This window comes from Loxodonta africana, chromosome 17 (assembly GCF_030014295.1).
Source record: "Loxodonta africana isolate mLoxAfr1 chromosome 17, mLoxAfr1.hap2, whole genome shotgun sequence".
Lineage (NCBI taxonomy): Eukaryota > Metazoa > Chordata > Mammalia > Proboscidea > Elephantidae > Loxodonta > Loxodonta africana.
In genome coordinates this window covers 20,584,637-20,590,265 of record NC_087358.1, presented here as the reverse complement: position 1 = coordinate 20,590,265, position 5,629 = coordinate 20,584,637, and the positions used below count along the sequence as shown (strand labels likewise).

The 5,629-nt window shown below is 40.7% G+C and overlaps 1 pseudogene; it reads right to left on the bottom strand.

Moving 5' to 3' along the window:
- Window positions 1-1,591: 1,591 nt before the first annotated feature.
- Window positions 1,592-3,955, bottom strand: LOC104845863 (glycogen synthase kinase-3 alpha-like; annotated as a pseudogene).
- Window positions 3,956-5,629: the final 1,674 nt, after the last annotated feature.

The window sequence follows — 5,629 nt, the reverse complement described above, 5'->3', positions numbered from 1 at the left end:
CACTTTTGGACAACTGAAAACAGTTAGAATTACTGTTATTTAGCCTATCCATTGTCTCAATAAACCTCTACTCATATTATCAAAGGTATCACCAAAATATCCATGAAACTGTACAGTTTCTTTTTTTTCTTTCTTTCTCCTTTTCTTTCCTTTTTTCTTCAGGATTCCCATCTGTCCTGTGGAGTTCTCTGTTACATCCTTAGGTAACCTGGGAACCAGCCTATTTTCTATAACAAAGACTAAGAACTATTCACTACTATTATGCAGAACTGACCTGTAACTTAAGCCTCTCCTTGTGAAGCCCCACAGGTATTTTCTCACCGTCATCACTGAGGTGACTTGTTTTGTATTCAGTTCATTGAAACTCCCCAGACCCAGATGGCTTGATAGCTTGATATTTTAGAGTTTTGCCCTTATTTACTTTTATCCACCAAGTGCAGCCAGGATATTTTCTCCTCCCTCTTTTGCAGAATCACGAGGGTTCAAAAGTGATAATAATTGTTTAGTGTATAGAATACCTTAGAGAAATAGTATTTATTTAAACAATTTTTACCAACAGTGTGATTTCTGGCCAGTTACAATGTTGGGAAAAAATGATTCCGTATATGTTACTCCCCTTTTATGTGACTTTAGTTATTAGAAGGAAGTGCTAGACTTTATGGCATTTAATTCCAGGCGTACGGGTACTTAGTGGTATGTAAACATGCACAAAATGAGGTATAGACTATTACAGAAATGTGTGTACATAGTAACAGCTGCTATTGAATTTCACATCACAATTTCCTTCTCTCTATCTTGAAACTTCTCCATCATCAATCACAAGGCTCATTTATCAAAAAAGAAAAAAAAATCCTAAAATAATTTCTTTCCCATCATTTTTCTCCCTTAAGATTAAATTAAACCTAAGATTTATGTATAATATCATTGAATTTTATTACAATTATATAATGGCATTTTATTAATTGTAAATCCTGGTGAACTATTAGCAACTCTTATTTGTAAAGCCTTTTTTTGATGTCAATAATTTATTGAAGGGAAGTCTGTACACAGGCAAACCTGACGGTGGAAACAAGGGCAATCAGGATCTCTCCCTCTTCTCTGGCCCTCCAGGGTGGGGAGAGGAGAGAAGAGACCTTAAGGCAGAAGACAGAGGGGAGACACTGCTGGAGGAGGGGGTCGGGTTGGATGGTGCAAATCACCGTTTTCTTTAAGAAATACACTATAACAATCTATTTACACCTGGAAGCCAGGGAAGGGAAGAAGAAGCAGGGGCTGGTTCTATTTACAAGGGACACAGGAGGGGAGGGGGTTGGAGGAGGGTGGAGGGGCCAAGGGGGTAGGAGGTCATCATGCCCCCACCCCTGTCCTTACTTCCTTCTCTTCCCTCCTCACAACCAGTTAAAATCCTCTTATAAACCCACCACAAGGGTATCACTGGTGAAGGAGGAACTGGAGCTGGGGACAGGGACTCATTTATCTCTGCAACCTCTGTCTAGGGACCCAGCCAAGGCAAGAGGAGCATGGTGGGCTGTGGCCCCCAATCCTAGGCTCCCAGGTGGAGGGATAGCTGGTGGGGCGCTCAGGAAGAGTTAGGATTGCTGTGCCATCGATTGGCTGCTGGTTTGAGGCTCACCTGAAGCTTGTGAGAATGGGGTCAGGGTGACAGAGCCCACCAGCACCTCAAGTGAGAACAGATAAGAATGGCCTTGAGAGATGGTTGGAAGGAGAGTTGGCCAGGACTGAAATTGAAGAGTGGGGGAAGCAGGCGGTTGTTGGGTAACAGGGTTCTAGGACATAGGAGTTCATCAAAGAAGCCATGGTCAAAGATTTCCAGTGGGGAAAGCCTCCAGGATGGTGTTTACTCCAGCAGTCTAGATCAGAGCACAATACCCTCCCGTGTCAATCGAGATTTAAACACCTCTGTCCAGGGCTGTGTTTTAATCTGGAGGAACTTGAACTCAGTGTAGTTGGGGTTCATCTCTCAGATCTATTCCCAGGGTGCTATTTTCAGCACCTTGATGATGTCCACCAGCTGGTTTACCCACTGTCTGCAAGAAAGATGGGCTTTAGGGCAGCGATGTTGGGGTACATCAGCAGGTTCTGGGGCTGGATGACACGGTGACACACGCCTTGGGAGCAGATGTAGGCGGTGCTCGGGAACAGCTGTTACGTGTACACCTTGACATAGATGATAGGGATGGTCAACTTGGCCTTGGTGAAACCGTGGCACCGGTCTTGGGCAGGTATTCCAAATCAGTGGAGTAGAAAAGGTATTTCGGCCTCATGATATTGCAGTAATCCAGTTTACGCATAATCTAAAGCTCTCATTCCTTGAACCTCTTGTGCTGGAGAACCTTCTGGATGAAGACCAGCTCCTCAGTCTCGGCCAGTCATGCCTAGTACAAGATTCCAAAAGAGCCATTGCCAGTCATCTTGATGTCTGTGTAAGCTATATCCTGGGAACAATCTGCACCCCCGTTTGGAGTGGCTACCACTGCGGTCACTTTTCTGCTGTCATGGCCCAGCTTTACTCCAGGTGGTGGGAAACTAGTGTGGGCAACTGGGCAGTCACTGACAACGCTTTCTCCACCACCCAGCACCACGAAAGAGTTTGTCTGCACCTGGCCCAAGCCCCCAGGCCTGCCCCCCAAGGCGCGTCACAGCCACTGTCATGGCGTCAAGGGCAGATCACTGGGCTCAGGCTGCCAGGGCTGCCCCGCTGCTGCTGCTGCCTCAAGGCTCCAGTTTCCACCAGGCCATGCAGCTAGGCTTGGGAGTGAAGGCTTATTTGTGAAAACTCACATATATAAATAATTTAATTGTGTATTATAGATTTAAGTTGAAGCATAATATCTTAAACCAACACCTCATCTTCTGAGATAATATAGTATAGTAATTAAATGTTCAGGTTTTGGATTTTGATACAGCTGAGTTCAAATCCTGGATCCATCTTTTGCTTGCTATGGTGGCTTTCACCATATCACTTATTGTCTTATCTTCTTTTTTAATCTGTAAAGTGGTGTTATAACAGCATTCACGTCTCAAATTGCTGTGACGATTAAACCAATATTATGTGAGTGTTTTGATAATTTCTAGTATACATAAAGTGCTCAATAATTAGATACTACAAATAATTTTGCCATCGAGTCCCAGCTTTACTATTTACTGTTAGTGTCATGGGGAGTGCAATCATCTTGATGATTATGACTCAACGTATTTTGTAGGGTAGGAATGACAACTAGTATCTCCAAAAACCACTTTCTAATCAGGCTGTTCCCAGCTGGGTCACCTTGCGCCTGCCTTAGTGTGCCAGGCGCGATCACACTTTATATCTCATTAATGAGTTGATACAGTGACTCACAACACAGGGCACAACATAGTAAGTAGAATATTTATAAATAAATCATAATGTGATAATCCAAATTTTTTTTCTTATTTGTGTCATTGCCTGGAAGCTAAAATAATGAATGTCGTGGATCCAAACTGGATGTGGGTGCACCCAAATTCTGGTCCGTGTGGGTCCCTTTATTCAAGTCCCATTCTTCTCTTATCTAACTCAGCCGGTACCGGATGTCCGCTCCTTGCTTTAAGGTCTTTAATACTAATAAGCCAAAATGCCATATTTTTCTTTGCACCTGCACAAAGCACATTGAATACTGATTCCATATCACATGTCTTCTATGGCGTTCTTTGTTTTCCTCCAATTTGCTTTTCCTAATTCTGGCAGGCTGCCTTACTTTGTAAACACACCTGAATGACTTTCCTCTTTTCTAACCTGATGGTGCTTTGTGCCAATGCACTCTGTCTGTAAATCATATTCTCTTAGTTGCAATGAGTTTTCCTTGTTCCGTGCACTGAGGCACCTAGGGCAGCATTCATATCTCCCTTTAGCAAAGCTAGCTATTCCCTGGTCAAAGTCGCAACTGAAGAAGAGGAGCTTTCCATATCTTGGCATCATGGTATTTGTTCCGTAATCTGAACAAATTGCCTTGTATCTCTACCCCTAAATCAACTTGACCCACCTCCTATACTTTAATCACTTCACAACTAATATTACAAATTCATTAATCTAATTCCAAGTCACCACTTTTGAAAGCCATCTATCTATCTAATGTCTCTTCTTTTGTTAGTAGTATCACTATTCTCCTAGTTCGGTAAGATTAAATACCCAGACAGTATTTCTATCAGCTTCACACCAGCATTTATTTAGTTCACAAGTCCGAGGAGACCATCTTTATGATACCTATTTTTAACTCCCATTTACACAGAACCACCTGAGCTCAGGTGCTTACTACCCTGTGCCTTTACCCTTCATGGGTCATTAAAAAAAAAAAAAATCATAATTAGATTCCTTATGGACAATCTGCCCGGTATTCTGGTATCGAATTATTTTTTGCAAAATTCTACTTGAATCTTGGATTTTTGCATCAGGTTTAAAACATAGTTTTAAAATGCTTAGATGTCCAATGTTCCAAGAAGCTCTTTGAAAATTATATTTTTTCATAAGACTGAATAGGGTGCTCACTGATTTGCTACTTTTCATAATGTTTACCATTCCTGCCCCAAATAATTTTTCAATCAAATGTCCCATTCCTTAGATGTGCCCTATTTTTAACTTAAAATCAAGCCATCAATGATTATGTAAGTGTCACAAATACATTGTTTGCTCTCATTGACATAAACGTGATGGCTGGATGTTATGGACTGAAATCTGTTGTCCCAAAACGTTTGTCAACTTGGCTAGGCCATGATTCCTGGTATTGTGTGGTTGTCCTCCATTTTGTGATCTGATATGATTATTCTGTGTGTTGTAAATCCTAACCTCTATGATGTTAATGAGGCAGGATTAGAGGCAGTTATTAATGATGCAGGATTCAATCTACAGGATTAGGTTGTATCTTGAGTCAATCTCTTTTGAGATATAAAAGAAAGAATCAAACAGAGAGGAGAGAGACCTCAGGCCACCAAGAAAGAAGTGCTGAGAAGCTCCTAGACCAGGGGAAGATTGATGACAAGAACCTTTCTCCAGCACCGATAGAGAGAGAAAGCTTTTCCCCGGAGCTTGTGCCCCGAATTCAGACTTCTGGCCTCCTAAACTGTGAGAGAATAAATTTCTGTTTGTTAAAGTTATCCACTTGTGGTATTTCTGTTACAGTAGCATTTGATAACTAAGACACTGGTCATGAAATTTAATTTTTTAAATAAAATTCATTAAGTGATTTATTCACAAATTGATTAACTAAAATGCTAACATATATTCCAAATAAATATTTTTCCATTATAATGACAGGAGGAAAAGTGTGTAAAGTATTATGTGTATATTGGAACTATTTCTTTAAGAAAAAAGTCAGTCTTATGTGCAGACCTAAATACACAGCAACCATCATTTGTTGAATAACATGAGATGTGAAATATATTTACATTAGGGTCTTAAGGAAATTCTGTGTAAACATAAACAAAAAAAGGAAGTTTTGTCATCTACAGATTGCAGGACTATCATAGCTTGGTATGCTCCTTCAAAATTTATGTTTAGTTTCCATCAGCTTTTAATAGTGAAAGCATTCCGCAAGGATTTTCATATCATTTTTTTCCTTATGGTTTTAAGATACGTATTTTTAGAGAAGAGATT